Here is a 27,043-nt window from a genome sequence, read left to right on the forward strand (position 1 = left end):
GGGTCTCTTTTACTAAAGGTGTTTCTTGATATAAACTTTCTAGAGTTTCCTCTCTTTAGATCCTCACATCTAAAATTAAGTAAAACACACTTTAAAAAGCTTAATTACTAGTACTATTATCGTAACACACATCTTTGTGTTATTCCAGAAGAGTTTTTATCATTTGCCTGTCTTCTATAAGCATGCGTGAAAGACATTTTGAAACGCAGATTGTTTAACAAGAAAAATTAACTTAGGTGTTCTTCTTGCAACTAATGATGGTATTCTTTCTTTCCCAATCTTCGCTTTCCCATACTATTTCCCTTAACATAATAATACATTTGGGAATTCATGATATTTTAGTTAAACATTTGATCTAAAATTGTTTTGCTGCAACGGCTGCTTGCAAACATTTTTGTCTTTGCATGTTTGCAAGGCAGATCGGGGTTACAGGCTCTGCACTGGTAAACAGCAGAGGAACACAGTGTATCAATTCTATAGCAGAGTTATAAATAAGTGCGCTTAAAAGAAAAATACGTCTTAGAATTAAATTGAAAATTATAGCATTGTTAAAAGGATCTTTTTCCCCCCCTCTCCGCACTAGACTATAGAAGCTACTAGTAGTTTAAAGGAGGTGCTGGAAGCAGTTCCCTTTTAAAATATACTAACAACCAAAGTTAAATATTTCCATCTTTGTGTATTTCAAATACAGAAAAGCGGAACATAGGAACTTTGTGACATTATGTGGGAGGGAATGCTATAGCACATGAGACTTTCTTTTTGCTATAGCTAAAGAAAAACCAGGAGTGTCTCCGTCCTCTCTTGCCATAAACTCAGACTGCAGGAAAATTACAGTGTGAGAGTACGTCTACTTGTTGTCAGAAATAAACCGTGTATGTATTTGAACATAAACTATTTTAAACTTCATGAGAAGACACATTACATTCACTGAAAATAATGAAGTGACACAGAATCAGCAATGTTGGCTGGAGAGACATCTCCAGTCCAAATTCCTGCTTGAAACAGCACTACTCGGTCACCACCAAGCCAGATTAGCCGTGGCTTTTGTCTAGAGAAGCCTTGCAAACCTCTAAGAACAACGATGCCAAGACCCTTCTGAGCAACTTTTACCAGTGCTGAACCACTCTTGGAGTAAAGTTTTTTAAGAATTACCCAAGCTGCAATTTATCTCTTTTTATTTTGCCCAACACTACCAAAACCAGTTTGCTTCTATGATCTTTTTTATCATCAAGTACTTGAAGGTTGCCAGTGGATCCACCCTAAGGTCCCTCCTTGCCAGTATGAACAAGCCCAGTTCCCTCAACCTCTCTTCACAGGACATGTACTCTAGGCCCTTGACCATCTTGATAGCTGGGCCTTCTCCAGTTTCTCCACAGCCCTGTTGAAGTGGAGGGCCCCAAACTGGAATCTGTACTCCTGGTGCAGCCTCACCAGTGCCAAGCAGAACGGGATAATAAGGTCCCTTCATCTGCTGGGCCCCACTCCTCTTAATGTACCCTAGTACTGGGTTTAACTTACTCACGATTCGAGCGCGCCATGCCAGCTGGAGGTGCACCAGGGATCACCACCCACTGAGGAGAGCAGTCTGGCCAACTTTCAACTCACTCAACACTCCGTTCATGAAGTCCTGCAAAAAAAAGGTGTAAAGCACATCAGCTTTTTCCGTCAGCGCTCTCACTGCAGTGCCTCCCCAACCAACAGCAGGCCCACATCTTCCCTTTCCATTCCCATGGCATCTTCAAGAGGTTGAAACTTCGTGAACATGTCTTTTTTCAGAAGGCAGTGAAAGAGAAAAATTTAGCTCCTTTAGTAAAATCATGTGCATTTAGTAATCAGAATCAACAGCTAGATAAAAATATACACATGCACACACACACACACTTAGGTATACATTTTTTTCTTACTTCAGGTTAAATTATATAAATCATATATATTAATCATTTGGTGCTTATGCCAAAAATAGGAAAGGTATGCATCTTGGAAAAACCTAACAGGCCATAAAGTGATAAGAAATTTAATCACATATTCTTCCAATACTAACCACACCACTGAGTATTTCCTATATATCTTATCAGGGCAGTAAAGGCCATTTCTGAAAGAAAGCTTCCAAAAATTCCACAATAGGTTCATACAAAATACTATGTAGTTCACGCTAGATGTGAGAAATACATGCAGTATTAGCACGTATGATTAACATACTCGTAAGAAGGTGGGGCTTGAAGAAATATTATATTATATCCCGATTCACGGCGGTAGAGTCTATGGCAGTGCATGGGGGTACAAAAGCTTCAAGATTAAGGATGCCCTAGCTCTAAACTATATCCCCTTTCACAGCACAAACTACAAAGGTGCTGGGGAAGCAACGGGCTGTGCTGTTTGGATTTCTATTTTATTGCGTATTCGGAGATTCACAGCCCTCTGCGTTCCATTGTGATACACTGTCACCATCAAATCAGTTATTTCTTTGGGTTCAACTCCATCGGTCCTGATACCAATAGCAGTCTATCATATTACAAAATGGAGGAGGCATTGGGACATCATCCACTTCATCCCTCTGCTCAGAGAAGATGCATCTAAACCACATGAAGTCTGTGCAAAACAGTGCAAAAGACATGTCAAAGGTAAGTTAAGTCTCTTCAAAGTAGTAACTCTATATTCACAGCACATTTAATGAATCTTATCTGAGATATGACTGGTATTTCTTCCTAATAATGGAAATCAGAGTTCTTTCCTCCCTTGCCCCCACCTCTTCTCGCGCTCTTTCCAGCTGCTAACTGCAATCCTTTCTTTTTTTCTTTCCGCTAGTTGCACATGTACAAAGATCTCACTGAAAGCAACAAGAATGAAAAAACAAATACTATCTATGACATTACTATGTTTTTAAAAGCTCAGAGTTTAGTTTTTAGAGTCACAACATCTAAAACTTCCGCCAGGTTTCTTCTACCAGTTCTACAAAGGGATCTAAAAAAACCCTGCCACTTTTCTATAGATTTTCAGAGGCTTCCTTGGTGAAACTCACTGGACTTTCTAATTAGCGTCCCACTTGCTAGGTCATGCTCATCTGAAAAAGCCAATCCTGGCTTTTGATTTAGTACGCTTGATCCTAAGCGACAACCCTGCAAAGAACAGCAATAATAAGGCTATAAGACGACACAGAATGGTTAAGGTATTTTAGGCATCGGTTGACGGAAGAGAACAATAGTTGTCTAGACACGCTTTCACAACAGATTGGATCGGGAAATTTCACTTACCACTTTCTGCATGCACCGGGTCATTCATGTAATTCTGATCACTTAAATCTATTACTCCAATTTCACCCTATCACGCTCAAAACCTGCCTTATTAGCTAAAGACCACGCACGTGTTTTGTATACCTTTCTCCCCGCCTCAGCCTAACAAAGCTTCCATTTTGTATTATGCATACAAACCCCCACTCCCGTGATCCTCCTCTAGAGTAGCTCTCCCTGCACTGTCAAACTGACTTGTAAGTTTAAATATGATTTAACTTCTTCTGATGCGGCTTTTCATTTCTCTGTTTGCTTCTGGCAGTCAGACGCCTCTCTGTTTCCCATATAGCTCTCCTGTCACCGTATTACACACGGCCAGCTTCCAGAAGAACAACAACTGAAGGCTGATTCTAACTTTATCACAAAACAAGATGCTAATATCATCGCAGGATTGTTAGCTTTTTTTTCCTCTAGTACCTTGAAGGTAATCTTTCTTCAAAACTGAGCACATGTGACATTTGATGGGGCTGAAGCTGCCAACATTCCTCTCTTTTTTGGGATTCCATGTAATGTTTAGAGGATCTATTAATAAAAAAATACATATATATATGCAGAGAAGCCTGAAACCAACACTGACCACTTGATAAACAAAGCAAAGTTAGTATCAGAAATACCGCTGCAGCTCCCCCGAACACTTTTGGTGGCATCTCACTACAAGAAATTGTAAAAGGTGAAGTTATGAAAAAGTTCTTCTGTTCTCCTTCCTTATTTTTCTCTTCTTCAAGAATTCAGCACCAATTTGATTTTTAAAGTATCATTAGCTTCTCCTTAAAGGATGAAAAAATTTGTCATTGAGTTTCACAGCAGATGAGATCCACGTATGCATGTGCACACACGCACAGCCCCTTCCAGAACTTCCCAGTTATTGAAGGAAATGTAAACAGTTATGCCGCACTCTTGTTAGCACGGATCTTGCAACCTCCTACTCCTCTAGTCTTTCAGATCCTTAAGAAATGAAATTGTATTTGAATAATTAAAATTGTACTGTTTTTTCAAGTCTCAAGCTTACAAACTCCTGCTACGAAACAGAGGGTATAAAAGCGACAGTCCCTGAAATATTAGCATAAAAAAATCTTTTATCAAGAGGTCTACTGATAAAGCCTGTCTTGCATAACCCCACTGCTGGAATTTGCTCTGTGGTCACTTTGTGACCATATGTAAGAAAAATGTTCAGTCTCCCAAAGACGAAAGGCCGGGCAGGATCGGTTTTCGTTTCCTCAAGGGCTGACGGGGTGGCAGCGAGGGCAACGGCAGAGGACGCTAATGTAACGTGCCCTGCGGAGCTCTAACACGGGCTGCGTGTGAGGCCGTTCGAGTCAGTTTTAGTATTTCTCCCCTATGCTCCAGTCTTCAGTGCAGCCATACCTAAATACTGCATTCATTACAATCAGTACAAATCTGATGATTTGGTTTATAACTTAGAGAAATAAACTTCAAAACATGATACTTGGAAGACCCTCTGAACCTGTCAAGCAACCATACAAATGTGTCCGCATGGTTGGATTTTCCTCATGAACTGGGTGCATGCAATACTACCTTACTGGCACACATGGAATCTGAAATCTCTTGAGTTTGAACACACTAAAGGAAGAAATTCAAGGAACGAAACCTGCCTTTGTATTAATCAGGTTCCAGAAATCAGTCATAACGTTTTCTAAATAATTTTGTTTTCCAAGTGTAGTAACGAAAACACCTCAGAGAGACAACAGAGGGAACTAGCTGTGCAGAGGAGCCACGAGTCACAAACATCCAGCCAACCCGCAAAATGACAAATGTGAGAAGTGTTTTTCCTTCAATTCCAAATGTATATAGTCTAATTTAAAAATCTGTTTACAGAGGTAAGACGGAGAAGCTTTTTTTAAGTAATGCTGTCCCACTAAATAAACGACACAAACATTCTGATATCAATCTAATTCTCAAATCCCAGTCCCCAGTCTTTTTTTTTCCCCAAAAAATGGTTGCAATTAGATATGTTCTTTTTTTTTCAAGTTCCTGTCCTTAACAAAAATAAACACCCAAACGAAGAACTTGAATGGCTGGCACTGAATACAGCCAGCGATCTGAACAAGGAAGGCTAAATAACATAACTCTGGAAACTCTTTTCTCCCTAGTTTTTAGACACATCACGTAAGAGGTTATTTCCTCTATTCTTATGGTATATCTGTTAAATTTACCATGACCTCCCCTATAGTGCTTATGATCACGAAGGCTTCATCCGGTCATAGAAAAAAAATTCTGCTGCAGTAGCTCATTGTTCGCTTATTCTTACATGTACTATCGGGACAGCTTATTTCCTTATTTCAGATAAATATGTTTTCACGATCAGTCAAAATTAGGTGGTTGCATTTCTCTTCTACTTACAGGAACCAGTGCATCACTCTCCAAGTTTATGTTAACTACAGACATATGCTTCTGCACATATACAGCAAGACATGAGAAATACAGCTTTTCTGCTACGGTTGCCGATTAGAAGTTTAGAGGCTGCTACTTGAGGCAAGAAAACAAAAACAAAACCACTTGCCATAAGAAAGCAACTGGAAAATGACTGACCTCAGCCATACAAAATACATTCTTTTTCCCTTAATTTTAAAACATTTACAATTCTTCCCAGGTCACTACTGGTAATTAAAGCTATAAAAGATTAACTACATTCATGAGGGCACGCTCAGAAGACAGTTTCGTACGACAGGCCGGCAAGTCGGCAGGACTGAAGATTTGCCTTTCCAATGCAGCAGCTGCCGCGCGCTCCTGCAACATATCCGCGAGTACATCCCACACCAGGCAAACAGAAATTCCCCGGTTGTACTCTTTCATGTGAAAAGCCTGCCTCCACAAGCAGCCTGGAAACGCATTTAAAGCTACCTATATTGCAAGTGTTAATTGCTCACATGCAACATAAAAGATCTTCAAACGGATGCTGACATTTGAAGGAAAAATTAACAGAAATCACTGCTTAGTACTATCACTTAAAAGCCTCTCTCCGTTTCAGCGCAAACCAAATCAAGCCGTGCTCTCGCAACGGCCTTGCGAATCGGAAGTGAAAATGATATTGTCGCACGCTCGTCTTGCGGATAAAGAGGCAGTGCAAGGCAGAAATGAAGAGTCTTGTTGCTATGATCGAAAGATTAAGGCCAGGGAGCGTACTCCGAAGAATATTATTTTCAAGGAGTACATTACCAGTATACAGCTAACGTGACCAAGTCTTTACCAAGGAAGTTAAATAATAGTGTAACAGTAAAGAGATTTTTAATGAGATCAGTAATGACGCCCAGAGTCGTGTGATTATATTTAGGAATGAGATAAGACATTGGAAATACTCATTCTTATAAAGGTTTTATTCTATATTAGAATAAGAAAAGAAAATTCATTAGAGTAAATTCTATACAGGCAAATTAAAAGGCCACATAGTGAAAGAAATGACCATTGAACTGGACTGAAAAGCAAGAGATGCGGATTCTGCTCCTAACCCCAGCAGAGATGAGGGATGGAAGAGGGCATACAGGTTGGACGTGAACGTACAAAACTGGCTCTCCTCCTTTTTGGCCGGAGGCAGGTTTCAGGATGCAAGTCCCTGGTTACCGCAGTTGCCACCTGAAAAGCCGTCTTTTCTACCGCTCTGTACGCACAAACCCACTGGAAAACAGGTAAGTGTTCTGTCTCAAAAAAAGATCAGAACTTTTAAGACAGCGATTCAACTAGGCAAAGCTGAGTTGTCCTTCAGACGTCTGTTGAAAATTTTCCCCAAGGCTCTTATTTCCTCGCAATATTTAAGATGAATGAAATGAAACAAATTGTTCTTATACTGACAGGGAGAGCAAATGCATCCTGAACTACTCGCTCAGTACGAAAGCGGGTGTGACAACCTTCCCAGCCCTGCCGTTTCCCCCTTCTTGCAATATAGCTACGTGGGGAGGAGGCGGAGGGAGGGAGAGCCTTCCTTCTCGGCTAGATAAACACCTTATTGCGGAACAGTACCGGAACAAAAGCAGGAATAGGGATGGAATATCATGCCATAGTCCATTCCTCCTAAGCTAAACACAACGAATACTTGTAAACTCACGGTGAAAATTGCACGCTTTACAGACATTACAGCTTTCCAAATACAAACATGCTAACAAACGCATATATTTCAAAGAGAATCAAGCCAGAAGGACGGCAGTCAGAAGTCACTAGCTGACAAGAGACCCAAAATTTCCTAAAAAATTCTTGCAGTCCTATTTTAAGCAGCCCATATCTATTTTGCAGAAGGAAAGAAATAAAACCCAATAGAAATATCAACTATTTAGTAAGTGCTATTATAGCAGCATTCCAGTAACGTATTTCAATACCATGTTTACTGGCTACATCCTTTAAGCTAGAATCCTCTAAACAGCAACCTAATTCAGAGAAAGAATTGCACAAAAGGACAGATAACTTTAAAAAAAAATTTTTGAAAGTTGTGTTGTGGGTCCTGACACAAGTCTGCATACAGGAATTCCTCCTAAACACATCTTATTTTTTTTTCTCATCAGTCTCCCACATATTCCTTTTTATTTCCCAGGTCGATTTTTAAGATCTAGACATTCATCTGAATGCAGCAGCCCTGCACTGAAAAGATTTAGCTATGTCTGAAATATTATGCTACTTTTTCCAGCAGCAACTGCAGGCCTGAACACAGCACGATTTTATCAAACACTGTCAGCTTTTTTCTAATTAAACTCTGGAAAAAGCCCGTTACCTAACAAATTTAAAACAACATAAATGTTAAATATGAAATAATCACTGGACTTCAAATTTATTGCTGGTGTGAGTGAAAGCTCTTAGGGTTACGGGACTGAAGTGGTTGATTACAGGTGTATAAAGAATCAACTTCCCACCATTCTGTGGATATTCATAAAAGTGTGTTCAGGATCTGCCTTAAGTATCCTCATGTTGTACAATACTACTGCAAGGCGACTATTTAGTTCTCTCTTTTATCTACGGAATAATCGATAAAGGTTTCCTTTAGGGAAACGCTGCAAGCAAAAGGCCTATTTTTTATAAACCGTTGTTAAAGCTGGCTGTGTTTCTACAGGAAATTTCTTATGAATAAAAGGGAAAAAAGTATTATTTCTCCCTGTCTGAAAAGGCAAAATTTATGTCTTAAGAGAGTACACAACAGGAAAAATGACGCAGATGCTTCGCACCCTTCAAGAATTTGGCCTGTTGAAAATCAGAAGCTGCAAACACCTTTCAGGTTATCTGTCTCCCTTCCTCCCGCTGCAGAAGTACTCCTAAAACATCGCAAACTTTTAACAAACTGCTTAAGCAATATTCAGTGACGTCTGTGTTCCTTTTAAATCAAAGTATAAAGATCTCAGATCGGCACCCCGATTCAAGGCTGCTGATGCACATCCTGCTTCAAACTCTACGAAACAATCGTTAATGACCCTTGCGGGTCTACACTGTCAATAAAAACGATCATTTAAAATGGAAGACGCCACGGTGATGAGAGCTACGTCGTCACGTAGATGAGAAACGTGCTGTCTACTCACAGCCAGAGGAAGGAGGATGGTACCCTCTATCCACTACGAATGACCATCTTTGATTAAAAAAAAAAGATAACTTTCACAGTCTGCAGGTAGCTTCTGTTGTGCTATTCTTTAGGACAAGTGCTAGCACATTTTTCTTCATTTTCTCCTTCGCTTACAATGTCCCTCTTCTGCTCCTTTGGGGATATAGCTCTGCTGCTACATTTTCATTTACTGAGCCCAGGTCAAGGACTGCCAAAACAAATGTATTTCATAAGAGAGCGCTACTCCATTTGCCAGTGCTGAAAGGTCAAGCACACAAAACATACACACACTTAGCTTTTGAAGGGACCCCAGTCTCCTGAACATCAATATTACTGCCTGAAAAAGCTGCACTTGCTGCAATCCCGAGAACCAACACTGAAAGATATAATATTTTCCCCTCCTAACTGTAACTTGCGCTTTTGACAGCACGCTACCTAGAACTGGCAATAAGACTTTCCTGTATGGGCCGTTTGGCTCCGATCGCACGATTATAGCCATGCGTGGGCTCTGCTATGCCACAGCTGAGCCCTCTAGGAAGAGGGAAACCCTGAGGCTCTTCCCCCCTCTAGTAAAGCCAGCTCTGATTTATCGTTGCCAGGCCGCGCCGAGAGCAGAGCAGCGACAGCTAGCGCAGGTTGTTGCCTGAGGTGCAGCCACTGCCGTGCCCCAAGCCCCTGCTAGGAAACCATCATCACCTTCTCGTGTCATGTCCTGAGAAGCGCCAGGAGCAATGCAGGGGCTGACAGATGATGCTGGGTCCTTCAGGCCCAACCCTCTGTTGGTCTTCACCCTACCGAGCAAAGACAGAGAGGGAGAGGATTGCTGTTTCACGGAGGAATTTCTGCCACCGCTCTCCAGGCTAGTGCTCCAATTCCTAGTTATGGAAGCACCGTCTGAAAGGGAGCCTCGAAAGCCCAGGAAACACCTGCAGTTCAGAGAAACCTACCCCCATCCCGGACCACACGTGAGAGAAGAAACTCCTGAGCAGGTCAACATGGGGAAGCCTTCTGCAGTTCATCTGCTGCCTACCAACCATGGAAGCAGCAGACTCCTGCTACAAGCAGGCCGAGCCACCGCCGCTACCTCCTGCTCTCCGTAGCAGCTACCCCATAAAGCAGTGTGTCCTGCCTCCATCTAAATCTATATATCTATTAACGCATTTAATGAAAAGCACCCCTCGGAGGCCTGAGGGGCTTCAGGCAAAGCATTTTGGGGACAGGAGCAGGGTGGGAGATTTTTATTAGCAATGTTTGTAACCTGGAAAAAAAAAAAAGAGGTCTTTTCCCAGTTGTGGCGTCACCCTGCCCGCTCCTTCCCCAGCGCAAAGGTTCACATGCAAAAAAACCCGCAGAACGGGACAAACTTTAAAAACGCAAGTGCTGTCATCAGGGTACGTTTCCTGCCCCCTTGGCCCTAACGAACAAAATTCGGCTGGCCTCGCATGTGCGCGCGCGCTGCTCCCATGCCCAAGGGGTGCGTGATCATCAGCTCCGTGTTTGTACGGCCATCGCTCCTGCTGGCCGCGGATTCTGCAAACAGCCCGCAGCCCGCTGTCAGATGAACTGCACGGCGCTGAGGCGGCGCATCAAAACAGACAGACAGGCAGGCAAAACCACGGAGCCAATTAAAAGCAACGCAGAGAACTTCAAAGTCACATGGACTCCATCCAAAATGCATGTATTAGCCATCAGATACAGGCAGAAAATATATTAAAAAAAAGCTAATTTTACCTAAGCACTGTTAAGGGCACTTGAGTTCAGCTTTATTAGCACAGTGTCTAATGAACATACAATAATTTGTGTTAATTTACACTACTGTCAAAACTCTTGCTTGCATTTTCTTCATGCAGTACTTCTCTGCTAGCCAGTCCTCAAACTCTTAACATATAGAAACATAGCTTATATGAGATTTTTTGTGTTATGGGGCGCTTTTTTTTTACTATAATAATTTTTGCTTTATAATAACAGTCCCTGAAAAAAGACAGTAGGACAGAGAAAGCAAAAATCCTCAAGGGCATTAAAAAGCACAAGGTGAGAGTAGGAAAAAGCGACAGTATGGGCTGTCATGTTGTCATTACTAACGGGGGTCAGCTCTGAACGAAGATCCACTCTCACATTTCAGAGTGCTGTTCTTCCCTGATCTGGCTGTACCGCTTCCAAGTCATGACTGCACAGCCGAGACTCTTTACGTCCATTAAATCACGGTGCCAGGAGGCTGGGGAAGACTGCACCCGACACGGTGAAATACTAAAATTAATCTATGCACCGTTTCTTGACATTATCCTCAGTTCTGTCCTACACAATTAAAACCCATCGCTGATGTCAAACCAGAAGATGCTTCAGATATCCTTGGCTGCCTTTCGAAAAGCAATTCGATACTGGCATCTTAGGAGAGCCGCTTACTGTGATACCCAGCTAAAAGTGAAGCCCCACGGCGCCTTGCAGATCTGGCCTGTTCAGTGCGGAATATTTGCTGTGCTTTACATGAAAACGGTGTGGGCTTCCCAGCTCATTGGCAAATGGGATTTTTGTAAATATCTTTAATTGCAGGCATTTCCGTATTCCCTCTGAATTACGTATTCCCTCACAACTCAGCTATGCTTGTCGGACTGTTCACTCCAATGAGAATATGTAACTATTAATGTCTACGATGATCTGCTACAGGCAGTGCACCAACACAGCTCTGATGCAGCAATCACTGTCTCTAAAAGGTTATGAAAAAACCCAAGCAGATTAAAAAAAGAAGGAAAAAAAAAAGGCAATCCAACCCCAGAATGACATTCTTGGAGGAAACGGAGGAAATCAGTTTTGTTGCTTTGCACTGGTTTTGCGGTGAGCAGCTTTTTGCACAGTTCTCCTGAAAAGCATTCGTTATTGACAGCAACAACAACAAAATGCTGCAAGTCCAGAAGTAGTTTTCATGAGAAACTCCTATCAGAGAGAATTTAACTTCTTTGTATAACGGACCCTCGCTTAAGAGCAGTCCAAGAACCATCTCCGGACTCACAAACTCTCCCTGGTGCAAGAGAGAGTGGATGCAGGTCGCTGCACTTGCAGCGGTGAAACCTGGAAACCTGCTGCAAATGTGCATCCCGCTTTTGTACATGGAACGAAGGAGGGAAGCAATTTAAAGAGACAAATATAAAAATATTGCTGAATTGAATGTGACACATTTCAAGATTCAGTCAAATCTCTTTTCACTCAGGTATAAAAAAAAACCAACACGGAGAAATTCTCATAATCTCAAAATGAAAAAGTCAGTTATCATGTTCTAGATCATCCGTGACATTCAAAACCGCTGCGTATTTGAGATCCCATCTAAAGTTTCCTTAGTCCACATTCTTTTGAAAGCGTGTTTTAGCATTTAGCGGCAGCTTTATGTATCTGAAGGTTTTATCTGTTTTACTAAGCAAGCCATTTTAAAATACAAATTCCAAGCACACTTAGGGGATAATTTCCAATATGGATAATGAGTTTAACTTTATGAAGCAAATCTTATTTATTTTTCCCCTCAGGAAATTGTAATTTACCAAACCCCTACTTTAACCAGAATCACACAAGTTAGTATTTACAAAGACGGTCATTAATTTTTTATACCGTGTGCCAACAGATTGTGCACTGATCACTGACAAATTTGAGAGTAAATTTAACAGGCTTTCAGTTGGAGCAGAGAACTGCATTCATTAATATCCCATACTACCATAGTTACAATCCGTATTTTTCCTATAGTTTAAAATGAAGGCACAGCGCAGAACGGCACGAGGAAACATCATCACTCAGCACCTCATCCATGATTCGTGTCTGCCATGGAGCGCGCTCTCACCTGACGCCCTCATAAATCAAGTCTCTTCAGCAAGGATTTTTCCATGATTCACCTCCGGGAAGAACGGGGGCAGCCTCGTGTTTTCGTGGAAATGGAAATGCCAGGGTATGCCAAAGGGAACGGAAACATTTCACAGTCGTGCCCGAAAGCCAGCGGCTAAAATCCAGAATACCTATTCATTTGACAGCATTTGGATCTTTTCTATGCAAAGGTCAACTCCAAATGAGCCAATTTTATTATGCTGGCACAAAACGTGCCTCTGTAATTCAAGAAAATCTTTTTTTTTACTAGGAAATGATTCCTTATTACTTTTGGAAGGTTTTTTTTTAAACAATCACTTTCTGAGGGAGTGAAAAATGTAATAAATACACTAAGCTGTGGGATTTTCAATTTAATTGCCTTTGTTATTCAGCAATGCATACGGAGAAATATATATATATATATGTATTTAAATATATACTGTTGTCTTAACAGAGAAGACCTAGGACACAATTTAGAGAAAGTGAAAATTTTTCATCTAGAGATACAGTAATATTCAGTAATGCCTGTGCAAGAGATGAACATAAAGGCTCTTATTTCTGTAATTTTAACCTGAAACAAATTACCTTACAGCGCCCTTAACGGACAGCACGGTGTTTCAGAAGGAATAGCCATCGCATTGGCGTGACAGCCTCAGCTTTAATGTGGTGTATACAAGTGAGACGAATCAGACTGCGTCTCCTATAAAACCCCTGTATCTTGCCATGAATACGGAGGATATACTGGACTATCGAGGACAATTTAATGAAAGGACTGTTAAGGAGAAAAGGAGGTTGAAAATAGAGATAGAGAATGTATCTTCAGTCTCAGAGCGTGTATCTTAGGTCTGTCAAAGGAGGTGTCTGCATTTTATCATTGCTTTAAGAAGCAGTGCTCGACTTTCTTGGCAAAGAAAACCCCATCGGTCTCTGGTAGTAAACCCACTGCAGGTTTAACAGTGTTTTGGGAAGTTCATCCAAGTGAGGTCTTCAGGAATAAAAGGCTTCAGGTAAAGTTTAGCAGCTTTAAAAGAGCAATGTCCCTACACACAAGGTGTCGCACATGTGTAGAGGCACAGGGATTTACCCCCAAACCTTACTTCGCTTAGTTTGAATACCTTCTGTAAGGGGAAGTATTTTTGCACCCGCGCAAAGTAATACCTAAGATTCAGACAATAGTGTTCAACTAGCAGAGAAATTTGCAGAAAAAAAATGACACTTTCCAATTAAAACCTTCCAATTAAAACCTCAACTTACTGGTACTGCTTCTTAAAGCATTGATAAACTCATACTTTTCCAAAGCAACGGCTGCATTAACCTGCATCAGAATGCTACAGCACAGCTATGTATGTTTACATATTTAAGCAAAACTACTGCATTTAAAATTCAAGTGTCAAACAACTCATAATACACAAAAAAATCCCTCTTTATTGACACATATACACATTGCGCTGCCTCTGCAGCGGCAGAAGGCAACTCTTCCACAGCACTGTATTGCACTTGGTTACGAGAATAATTGAAATGAGTAACTTTTAAGCAATGCTGCTTTTTAAATCTAATTGGCTTCAGAAGAATAGTGTGCATTTCTCATTAAACTGCAAGGCCTCCGCGATTTTAACTTCAACAGTGTGAGCTGGCTCTCGTTCCCATTTGAAGTCAGCTTTACAACTCCCATTGACTTCAGCAAGAATGAAATTAGACCCTAACATATTTGCATGTCAAATCTTTTCTTTCTTGCAGTTAGAGTGTTTTCATCCATGACATCTGCAATTTAATGGTACATTTTCTACGAAAAAGCAACGCTACATTTCTTTGAAAGGTGGCAGCAATGTAATAACACTGGTCAAAAACAGGGGAGATTAATATTAAAAAAAACTGCTTGCAATACTGAAACTTTTCAAGGCTTTCACTGATAATTAAAAAAAAGAAAAAAACAAAACAAGATCTCCACACAAGTGTTTCTTTCACAATTTTCAAATAAATAAGAGACTCCAAAGCCCACTGGAAGAAGGCTGGGAACAGGATACAGGCAAAAAAAGGCGTAGACACACGTACACAAAGGAAAACTCACGAGTGCTTAGAGCTTTAAACCTGCGTTATAATCCCAAAGCAAGCCAACCACAGCGAACGTGCTGCTATCATCACAGTTCAACCGACTATCGAGTATCCAGCAGCTCACCAGACTTACTGCAACAAGCGAGCAGGCAGAAGCCACCGGCTTCGAGGGGATTACCAAGATGGAAATTAATAGGATGTTGCAGGCAAACACGAAGTTAATCTGATCACTTCATCCACAGACTGGGGGGAAAAAAACACAATACTGCTAAAACGCATGTGTAGCCAACAAGCAAAGAGAAGTAGCTTCCGCTCACGGAGAAATCAAAACACTTGGTATTAGGCAGGACTTCGCAATATCCCTGTTGTACCTGTTTCGTTGTCAGAAACTTGGTCTGATCACCTAAATTCACATTTATTGTGCAAGCAGCCCTTGAAGCACGCCTGAAGGTGGCTAAAAACAGCAGATCAAATGAGAGCAAAGGGTCACTATCACTGACAATTTATTGGAAGTCATATAATTTATTTTAAATTAGTAATAAAAATATATCTGTTGCTTAAATGTTATGTCACTAAGAAAAAACAGCCATTTAAAAAGCTGTGCTTACTTATTAAATGCCAGGGCTTTCATTACTAGAAATCAAACCTTAGAATGGCCTCTGTTTATATGCCAAATCCGCCTCTCCGCGTTCCAGAATTTAAGACAGAATTTAATTCGGTTAGGTGTGCGATTACCTCAAAGCTATTATTTTATTTTACCCATCCATTATTTTTTAAGATAGTTGTCTTCTCGCATTGCAAAAGCGCAGCTGCTTGGTCAGTGGGTTTCTCCTCTGCCTCTCCTGCTCTGCCCAGTCACCGCCGCTCTCCTCCCGCCTTGCCAGACTCGAGGCTGGGATGGCAGAGGCCCCGCAGAACGGCTCCTGAAGCAATCCTGCTGCGCAGCCACGTTCACATCAACCACTTGCAAAATTAAAAATAAAGCACGAGGCATTTCTGGATCAAATATTGATCGTTTAATTATTTTCCATTTTAACTGCGTGCTATTTTTTGCAGAGAATATTTGGGCTGGCTGAACATCACAATTCATCTTCTGCACTAGCGATATGTCAAAAGTCAATTATTCAGGTGACAGCGTTAACGTTTAGATTCTTTGTTAACAATGATTAACTTTTGGGTTCTGGTTTTAAAAGATATCTGAAAGCAATAATACAGTCTTATTCAGCAGAGCAATTTTCATCTTAATGTCTACAGGCTGTGTTTTAAGCCACTTCATGGTAATAAATGAACATTGCCATGTTCTTTATGAAGTTATAGTCACAACATGCAGAAAGTTTCACACTATCAGTGCCGATATACCAAGCGTACTTTAAAAGCTTTAAAATCTTCTTCTCTTATTAATATTACTTTTTATGTTTTTCTCTCGTGACCTTCCTGTATAGGGAAGGGTGTCTCACAGGCAGTTAAAACATCCCTCTGGGCCATTCTGCTCATTTCTCCAGGATTCACAGCTTTGCAATGAAAGAGCCTCAGAAAAATGATTTATTTAAAATTCTTTTTCTTCCATGAATTTTCCAGTAAATTAAACAATACATGATGGGGACACGCTTACCTAATTTTTAGGTATTCATAATCTGTTATCTAACTACGCTACCTTCCCTCTGGAATTTTGGAAACCTATCACTCTACTGTCACTGTTGAATAATTCCTTTAATTTCAGTCAATCCATGGTGATTTGTTTTCCCTACAATTATGGCATTAGAATATCTCCATACACCGTGTGAATGACCCGAAATAAATTACAATTACTCTCGCAGACAGAGAAAGCTGCTGTGCCCGATCCGCTGGCTTCGCATGACCCCGAAGGCACGAAGCCGGTGGAACGTTAGTTCGTTCAGCTGGCAAGGGTACGAGCAGACGGCACGCAGGGCACGGCAGGCGAAAAAGGATCCTGCTGCAGCGCTACCAACCTCTAACAGCCGCCAGATCTCTGACAGCCGGTAGGTGATCCTGCATCCAGGTCAAACTTCGAGAGGACTTCTGAGAGACACGAATTCCTGACCAGCCTCAGGCAAAGCAATAATTCATACGGGCATCTCTGCTGACTCCCTTCTCCAGCTCTCCAGCTGCAAGCCGCCCAGTCAGACCGCGAGGCTCTTCGTGTTCACGCTGCAAAGCTCACGCTCATGCAATAGCAATGCCTTTACGGGAGCAAAGCAGCAGGCCTGCCGTCTTTTGTCCAAGTCTTCTTACTTTCATATACCCATAAACAAAATATTACTAGACATGCAACAGCAATTATGTGAGATTGGGGAAGTTTTGAGAGCCAAATGATGTGATGCAAGAGGAGAAAAGTGATGAATTAGTGTCAAGAAATAAAGTGGTTTTAGTAAAACGTTCACTTCGGTTTTCTTCCAAAATGAAAGGATGAATCAAGGAGGGAAGGGAGGCAGAGTCACTGCCTGAACATGATCAGCTAAATCTTAGAGACGAGACTGAGAAATTACAAAAATCCTGTGCGGATTCTGAATTCCTTAATATTAGGATCCCATTTCATCATCTTCTTGTCTCACTATACTGTAAACAACCAACTATAGAAACCAGATTCAGACTCTGAGCTCTGGCAATTCTCTAAGAACACAAAAAATGTGTTCTTATTCCATAAGAAATTAGAAGATGCATATATCAAACCATCAGTGTGTATGGTTTGTTTTGTTTCTTTCATTAGGGTTTAAAATATTTGTGCCACTATGGTTAATTGGCATGTTTTCTTAGCACAGCAAATAGATGCGTGGAAAAGCCATAAATCAGAGTAGCTGTGTTTGTAAGCAACATTGCCATATCAGACATTTGCTACTTTTACACAGAAAATCAAGCTGGTGAAACAGCCAAACTACAACCGCATTTCATTAATGGTGAGACACTGCTTGGGATAAAAACCGCTATTGCTTCTTCCAAGACAGAAGCTGAGTAACAGCTAAACACGACACTCCTTACAAAGTCAGCTGTACAACTAAAAATCAAGGGGAACATTTTATAAGGTAGAAAGGGCAGTCAGACCCAAAATCATTTCCCTGGGAGCACTCCACTTCTCCATCCATTTTTGAAAATTTCCTTACAGCATTTTCCAGCCATTTAGAACAGCCAAAAGCTGAATTTTCCCAGGCGATAACTACAACAGTTTCCTTAATTCCAGCAGATATCACTTTAATTTTGACTATTTCCTTGAAGGCGAAAAACAACGCAGCATTTGGGTTGCAGGACTCAGGCAGGGAAGGACAGCTCGCCGCCGGGAGGGATGAGCTCCCGCAGCAGCCAGCAGAGGAGAATAACAAAACAGGTTAATTTTCTCTAACACTGGACTGCAGACAGTGCAAAGAGAGCAGAGATGAAAGCAGAGGAAACGTGGCTTTAAATTCCCCAATAGGTATGGAGACAGCAGGGACACTCGGCCTCTGAGACTTAATTCTCACCTTGTAAAATGCCTCGATTTCCTAGCGAAATTTAGGGGATATTGACTGCAACTATTGCCAAGTATGTTTAAAGAGGTTTTTCCCCCCCCCCCCCGATTTTCAAATATCAAAGCCAAGCTAATGGGGAGAGCGTGCCAAACGGAGAATCGGGCACAGGAAGGCAGCGCACACCTCTCTTCTAGATTTTTCTGCCACTTGATTTTATTTACGTTGATTGGGTATTTCAGTAAATGTCTTGGTGAATATCGCTGCTGGCTAAATACCTTCCTTTCTTACTGTTTTATGACCAAAATATAGCTATCCAGCAACAACTGTCCCATTTGGGATTTTACCTACTGTATAATGACAGAAGTTAGAATTCTTAGTAGAATATTGATGAAAAGTTACTATTTTTACAAGTTTTCGTTTCAGTAATTACCCATGCCTGCAAAAACAAAAGCTGATTTATAAGCTCCAGCCTCGAAGTGCCAGGTTACACCCGCGCTCTATATCCACAACTGAGCAAGAGGATTCTCCTGTGTACACAGAAGAGCAGCCAACTTCTGCGTGGGCAAACTCTTGCAAATACAGAGGCAGCCAGGGCTGAAAACCTGGCCTGACATTCTCAGTGCTGCGCCTCGGTGCGCTGCATGTATCACACACTTTCTGCATACCATCCAAGAAAAGCAGTACTGAAGCCCGATGCTCCCAAAGAAACAGGCGTAGACGTAAAATGAAATGAAAATAAAGATTAGAAAGTTGATCCTGGTTTGGTTCTGGTTTTCCACTGATGTAAATGAGGCAAGAATTCAATATCAAGGACTGTTTACATTAGCAGAAAACTCAAATATGCGGCACGCCTGTTGAAACTCCACAATATTGTGAATCCTCGCAATATTAGCTTAGAAAATAAAATGTCACTGGTAACATAATAAAAAAAACCCTTCTCCTTAAGAAGTCCAATGGAAAATATTTGCCAAAATAAAAGGATCATTCATTCCATCGAAAATCTACATTTTATTTTCCTTATGTTCCTTAAAAAGATACTTTCTGTGTTCCTCAGTATCTAGATCAACTGAATTCCAATATTAATATTCAAAACTGCACTCCTTTCTTGAAACAGTCATTTACACACTGATGCAGTGAATCAGTTTATTTTCCTTAATCTTAAGAGATGAAGGCATGCTTGCATTAAAATGGAGAGCGCGTTGGAAGCTGAGACGTAATGCTGAGCCCTGCAGGTCAAGGGTACTTGGAGATAAGATTCTGGCTTGCACCTCTCTCTAACACACGCATATGGGAAATATAATGAGTATTCATTCCCACTTAATAGATTAATAGCTTTTGTGCCAGAAGGTTAAACTTTGAGCCTTTAATCCTCTGTTATGCAATAAATTTGCCAATAATTCCTGGCATCAAATTCAATAGGTTATAATCAAATTTAAAAGTAAATAAAGAGTCACCTGTTCCTAGAGCAAAAGTCATATGTATATTTAGTGAGATTCGTACACCCTAATAAATAAGACTCCCAGCTTCCATATCATATCCATATTCCAAGTAGTCACCAACTGTAACACCTATTAAATGCTACTTTACAGGATCTGGCCCTTAGTTATCAAAAGTTCAGCCTAGCCAAGTTTAAACCTTTTTCTTAAGGACACAAAGTGAAAACATTTTGAGAAACAAAGTTATATAGAAATCTACCAAGTACTACAGCAGTTTAAGCATTCATTCTTCTCAAATTTTATCTGTGTAGATGGCTCACATATATATACAATATATACACAGAAGAACATTACTTGAAATTTAGGAAACACTTTCCCTGCCCTATATATCAGTCATTAGGCTACTCTAGGTGAGGGCATTTTCCGCCACGTATCTTGAAGTTATTCCAGGTGAGATTACGCAGCCTAGCGGTTGGAGCCACTTCTCTGGATTGGTAAAACCTGGGGGCTGGAAGACCTGCTGCTTTATCTGACAACTGAGCGGCTTGGGGAATTTTGGCACTGTACTATCATTGCAAGCTAATTAGGACTGTGCTGTGAAATCATTTATTATACTACACCACCTGTAGAGTACAAGGCTAGATTGTTTGTCTAAGGGAAACATCCTTCCTTCCATCTCTGCATGCAAAGCGTCACACGTTTTTACGTAGACTGATTGTATGCCTTGATAATTACCGTAGTCCTGCATACACATCATCCATGCACATCTAAAGGATATCCATACTAAAACGTTACCTTATTAATCACTATTAATGATTAAAGAACAGACCTCTTCTATTCCAATATGCCACAATCCCTTCCAATGGAGAAGGGGGGAGAAAAAAAAAAAGAGAGAGGGAGAAAAGCTGCAAGTCTAACAGATTCCCATCAGCGAGAAGCATCTGACCACTAGGGGACACTGTCACGTCATTGCAAAAGCAGGAAGAACCAGAAATTTTTGCTTTAATATCAGTAAGGCAAATTCAGACGGATAAATCAAGTCTTAATGTATTAGCTGTATGCTTCCTTACAGCAGAACCAGTAAACACTATAAACACATGCCCAAAATAATATCTGAGGATTGTCTTTGAGGCCATACATCGCACGTATCTATGCATCTCCCAACCTAAACAGCAACGTAAATAAGGATACCACCTCCTTCCTCCGTAAAACATTACTGTAGCACACACAGTTCTGTGCACATAAGCTAACACTGCTCCAGTCCTGTCAGACTTTCTAGAATCTCAACTGTAGCAATCACAGAGGAACAAACCCTGCGGCTCTTCTCCAACTCGGCAGCGCTTCATGTCTCAGGTCATCTTACTCCATTCAGTGCAACTTGCTGAGAAGACAACACTGAACTCAAGCACAGGTAGCAAAATATAACCAATTCTGTGCACTGAGCATTGGCAAGAGCCTGTCCACATTTCATCCGTTCGCTGAACGTGACGAGACAGTGAGCGCGCCTTTAGTAGGCTAATAGAAAATTAATGCAAAAGTAGATATCATATAACCAGAAACAGCTGTCACCCAGCCTCTAGAACATTAGGGTATATTTAAACCTGTTAAAATCAAGATAGTCAAAGAAAGAAGTCTATTTACACTGGTTTTATCTGTTGATGCTGATCATTCATAAAAATATCCAGAGTGAGATTTAATAACTTACTATTTTAGATGCATTTACTTTTACATTAATTCATACATGATCTATGACTGCCAAGAACAAACAATTGCAACAATATCTGAAAACTGCATATCCGTGCTTAATATAATACTATAGTACCTTCTGTAAAACAGCAAGTAGAGTCTCAAACATCAAAAATGTGGAAAAAGATGAGCTAGAAAGGATGAAAACATAAGCATAGGAAAAAGGAAGATGGATTTGTGAGTTTTTCTGTTTCAGCTGAATAGTCTTGCTTCATAAATTAACACATTGATTCTGTATGCACTAAAAAGGGTAAACAGACTTCCCTAAACACTTCAATGGTGTCTTGAAGCCTATACACTAGTACCACATCTAAAATGTTGGCTTAAGAGAGTGCTTGAATTGTTAAATACATGCAAAAGTGTACTTAAGTTCGCCCCAGGAAAAGTGATCAGTCGTGTCCTCCTTTACCAGATCTTTTCCCCCCACTTTTCCCTCACTTCAACCTCAATGGACATTCTTCCAAAAGCAAAATACAGAAATCGTGCCAAACCATAAAGATTAAGGGTGGAAACTTTCAGGATAAGAGATCGGAACGCAGAGATTTCCACATGAAATTGCCATGAGATAGCAAGCCCTACGGACGGGTATTGGTCAGTAGTTGTTCCTGAAAAACAGAGAGGAAACCGAGAAGGGGCTGCCATGTGCCACCTTCTGCAAAGCTGAGAGAGTACGTTCTCTGGTGAATCAACAGAGATCAGGCAGAGTTTTCTGGGGAATCTGAGTTTGGGCCACGGTAACCACCTGGCCCGAGCTGCAGCAGCAGCTGCGCGGGCGCCAAGGCCTTTCCCCAGCTCACTAAGCACATTCTCTCCAGGGTAGCTGTGGTGGGGCTACCCATCGCCGTCCCCAGATGCTTCCCAACACTTCTCAGCTGTGAGCTAAAACTCCCACGCTTCTGCCTGAAGAAGTCTGAGCACTTCTGGATTTGCTGCAAGAAAAACCAGCTTAGCTCAAGCCCTCTTGGAGGTATTTAAGACTCAGCTGGGCAAGTCCCTGAGCAAGCTGATCTAATTAGACCTGCTTTGAGCAGGGGGCTGGACTAGGTGACTCCTGGACGTCCCTTCCAACTTCAGCTATTCTACAAGTCTGTGACCCATCACTAACTGTGCAAGTGAACCTGAGCGGCCAAAAGAAATTTGTGTGTGCTCTTGAAGATGGCATCCTCCAGCAGACACATGCAAATGTCTTAACTGGTGAAAAAGGGAATGTCTGTGCACAACCTTGGCTACTGTTTTCCCATGTAAAGACAATCCCATCCATAAAACGTTTCTATAATGTGATCACACCATTTACATGATGCTTCCATCTAAAACTCTCTACTTAATGTGAATGCAGACAAAAACTAACATACATTACGACGTTACCTAAACAGAGGAGAAAAATACTGCTGGCAGAGATGTGTCCTTTGCCTTGCAGTTATACCGCAGTTTTACTCTACTAATAAGCTATACTGTTAATAGGTGGTGGCATTAATTTTGGTTAGATAAGTTTCTGTGGAACTGGAAAACAGAAAATCATTCCCCATAAAATTTGAAAATAATTTTGCTTTATTAATATACAGATATTAGAGGGTTATTGTCTTCTTTTGAAGAGTATGTAGAGATTAGACAAGCCTACTTAACGTTTTTATATTCTTAAGACTAGAGGACAGAGAGCACTAATAGATTTCTGACCCTTGTCTTTTCACTCTGCAGGCAGCGAGTACTAAAAATTGGATCTCTTGCCACGAAGCCCTGATGCTAACAAACATTTTCACTTTTGACATTTCTGTGACACTTCATGCAACTGTCAGCGAGCCTTATTCAACATTTCAGATACCTTCACAAGCTTATGAATCTGTGAGATGACATTGAACAGTAACACTCTTTCATATAAATCAGCAGTAGTGCCTTTTTTCAGCCCCATTTCAGTGTGGGTTTTACTGAAAGGGGTTGATTAAGTGTTAAAGACTGATTAGCCTGTTTTGCAATTATAAAGAATTGCACTTGACAAGATATGACAGTATCTCAAGTTAATCTCAGGCTTGCACAATGTTTGTGAAGCTGAATACGTTCCACAAAAATTTGTTATTTGAAATTCATTTAAATTAGCAATTTTGTTAAAGCGTAAGGAACAGAAGCTGCAATTCAGGCTCATACCAGAGAAGTCACTGCTTAATACACATCCCACATAAGTGTATGAGAGCCCAATATCCTTCGGAGTGCTCAGAGCTACTCCTTAGTTGCTTATACCACAGGTACATTCAGTCATGATGTTATTACTCATATCTGTGATATGGATGTAGGCCAGGCTTATAAACATTGATGATGCAGAACTGGCTAACCGCATCAGTCTCATCGGGGAATGCCTAATGCCTACATTAAAAAGAATGGGGTGAAAAATCCCATAATGCATGCATGTGATTATGAAATGCATTCACAAAGGAGGAAATTTGTTCCTTCCTGTAGGTTTTGTTCCATCCTACAGATGATCAGATACGTCCAAACGAACGCAAACAGTATATAGCACTCACCTTAAGAATATGTGCTTGTATATACAGTGATTAAATGATAGAAAACAGATATTGTCCTTATATTTATTACATTTATCATTTAAAGAAGTAACGTCTTTGTCACGTTCTTAAAACACTGTTTGTATAGCACTAAACATGTTTCAAAGCAGGCTGGGTAGAGAATACCAGAGAAAGAACAAAAATTGTGCTCTCAGATCTTACCACCTGAAGTCACTAATGGGTTTAACGCAGTAAACAGGCTAACAGAGCCCTTCGATTATAAGCAGCACAATATTATATCCAAGTTGTTCTCCCTCCAATTTGAAATGGTTTGGATCAGTGTTATTAACAAAGAGAAACAAAATAAATCTTAGCAAATCAAAATCTTTTTCATTGTTACATTACCATGAATTTCAGAGTTGAGAGCACTTCAAAGTCCTGTACCTCTAAACATACTTCATGTGATTGTTTTTATGCATCTTACTAAAATGTCTGTTATGTAAGGACAGGAGGCAATGGGCACAAATTCAAATACAGGAAAGTTCATTTAAACATAAGGAAAAAAAAAATTAATGCAAGGCTGACTGAACAGCAGAACAAGTTTCCCGGTTGTGGCGACTCCATCCCTGGAGATATTCAAAGCCCAACATGACATGGCCCTGAGCAACCTGTTCTCGTTGACTCTGCTTTGAGCAGGGGATCGGACTAGATAATCTCCAGATCTCCCTTCTAACCTCAACCGTTCTGTGATTCTGTAAGTAAATCTGTTGCATTAACACCAACATTTGTCAGAGCAACTGTACTAAATAGTCATGGGAGGGACTCTAGTTAAATGTAGCAACTGCAGGAAATCATGCTCTGTAACAAAGGATGTCATAGAGCATTTTTTTTCTTTCATTCTCATATGAAATCTCCCTTTTATTTTGGGAAGTATCCCTGGTTGCTTGGTAGTTGGAGCATCACATGCCCAGTGAGCTCCGTGCAAGCGAGAGCACGTGTGTGAGAAGTACACACTCACCAAGGCAGGCAAACTCCCATTTCAGAACCATAAGCAGTGGCTATCTACATTGCCAACATCAGTTTGGTCTGATACAACAAAAAACGTATCCAAAAGCAGGCCCAGAACAAACATCAATATGTTTTTATTAGTTTAAGTTTGCAGATAGTCCCAAGGGGACCCATTACATCCTTAAAATTTTAACACTTTTAAGCTTTTTGTTGAATCACAACTATAGAAGATACTCTGCTGAAAGTTTTCTTCAGAATACCAAATACTTCAGAATTCAATATCAAATATAGAGACATCTAATAACTCAGCACAAAATTTCTGATTTTTCATTTTAGCAATTTTAGGTTTTTACAGTGACACTAAAATCCTTTATTCTTCTAGAAAGACTAGTAGAGCCCAGACATATTTCCTCCGTATTCACTGAATTTTGAGCAAATCAGATCAAAATGAACACAAAATCCAGAGTAAAATCTTTCATCTAAAGTCACAGTCTGTGCTTGAGATGGTCTGGGCTTTCTTAGGTGAATCAGCGTACGCCAGAAAAACCCCCTGCAGATATCATCATCCATACAAAAGCCTGACTTCTTCACATATTAAGTTGCTAAAATGAAAACTGACAGAACATACTTGTCAGCCTCGTTTAACCAGATGCTACCTGACAATTTCCACATGGAATTGGGGATCTGCATCTCAAAGGGGAGGTACAACCACAAAAAATGAGGAGGAACTTGTCAAGTCAGATAATACAGGCGCAGACCTCAAAGGAAAATGGGTAAATACATTAAATCAACTTTAACTTACATGATAACTGAGTCAATCACTCCAGCCACTGACCCTGTCAGTTTGACAGCAGTGCCATATCCATATGGGAAAATATGCTTCAGTGCTTTTTTGAAATACCTAGAAATGTCGGGTACTGTTATTAAAAAAAAATAAATAAATAAATAAATAAAATCAAACCTTAACAAACCAACCTTTCCCTTAAAACCTTCTCCTTCCACTTAGTTTTAGCATTAAGAAAAGGAAATGTCTTTGAAAAGCCTGAAAGATTAAATCAATTTTTTCAGTTGAGGTACATCCTCTTCCAGTATATCCTGGACTGCTCCTCATTTGAACTTGAAGAAAAAAGGGGAGAGTATTAATAATTTCTCAAAAGTCTAGGAGAAAAAGTCTAGGAGAAAAAAAAAGATGACATATAGATATATCTATTAGAATTAGTGGCTGGATAGTTTTCGTTCTTCTTTAAAGACCTGGTCCCTAAGGAGTGTGAGCACTGTTTTTTATCCTGCAAAACCTGTAAGACTTTTTAGCCTCAGAGACACAAATGTTTCCACTGATTACACAGCGTTTCATTAACATTAGGTTCAAATTGTTCAGCCTGTGCAGGACAGTACTGAGTGGCTCCATGTCTTGGTCCTTTTGCTTCCTAGGCCCAGGAAGCTTCCTCTTACCTAATCTGAAGCCGGATCAGCATTTCAAAACCCACATATTTTACCTCTTTCTCTTTCTGCACAACTCCATTCATCTAAACAGTGTGAGACCAGGTGCATTTCAGTTCCGATCAGGAGTGCAGTTTGCAGGTGCCCCACCACACCGGCTCCACTGGCTGGGCTTCAGCTCACGGCACACACCATGACACGCAAGCCGCGCCACTTTGCAAGGAAGCTAAACGGAAAGGTCCTCTCCAGGAACGCACCTAAATGCTCCAGCTGCTATGGACCATCAGCCCACAGAACTAGATTAGGGCTAGTACAGAGTCAGTCCCACCCTCTAAAACATAATCCAGCGTGAAAGTTGGGTCCTCCTCACCAGCAGTTTCACTCGACAGAGCTGCTCCTATTGCACCCCAAACTGGCTACTGCAAGGCACAGCCAGCAGCTCAGAGAATCCGGTCCGTGTTGTTACCCAGCAGAGACACACGCCGCATTTCTGGTTGCCTTCTGGTAGGAATACAGCAACCACCTTCGACTTAAGGAGAAGGGGCAAAGCTGACAGTAGCCAGCAGAAAGCTTGCTGTAAAATGAGCTTCGAGTCTCACTGCTTACAAAGACTAATAAAGAATAAATACTACAGACACTTAAAACTCTAGTTGAAGATGCAGCCTTATAACAAGTTTAAAGAAGGTGTTCTCTGAACACCACTTATACGCCTATTACAGAAACAGTTCAGTGTCCAAGAGAAAAG

General features: G+C 40.8%; 1 long non-coding RNA gene across 1 annotated transcript in view; it reads right to left on the reverse strand.

Annotated features, from left to right (window-relative positions):
• LOC106493075 (uncharacterized) overlaps nucleotides 1-27,043 on the reverse strand; it is a 185,321-nt gene that overhangs the window by 124,183 nt on the left and 34,095 nt on the right. Inside the window, exon 2 of the long non-coding RNA XR_010884683.1 lies at nucleotides 1,519-1,627. This is a non-coding gene — a long non-coding RNA (uncharacterized lncRNA). The remainder of the gene's footprint in view (nucleotides 1-1,518; nucleotides 1,628-27,043) is intronic.

Source organism: Apteryx mantelli, chromosome 7 (assembly GCF_036417845.1).
Source record: "Apteryx mantelli isolate bAptMan1 chromosome 7, bAptMan1.hap1, whole genome shotgun sequence".
Lineage (NCBI taxonomy): Eukaryota > Metazoa > Chordata > Aves > Apterygiformes > Apterygidae > Apteryx > Apteryx mantelli.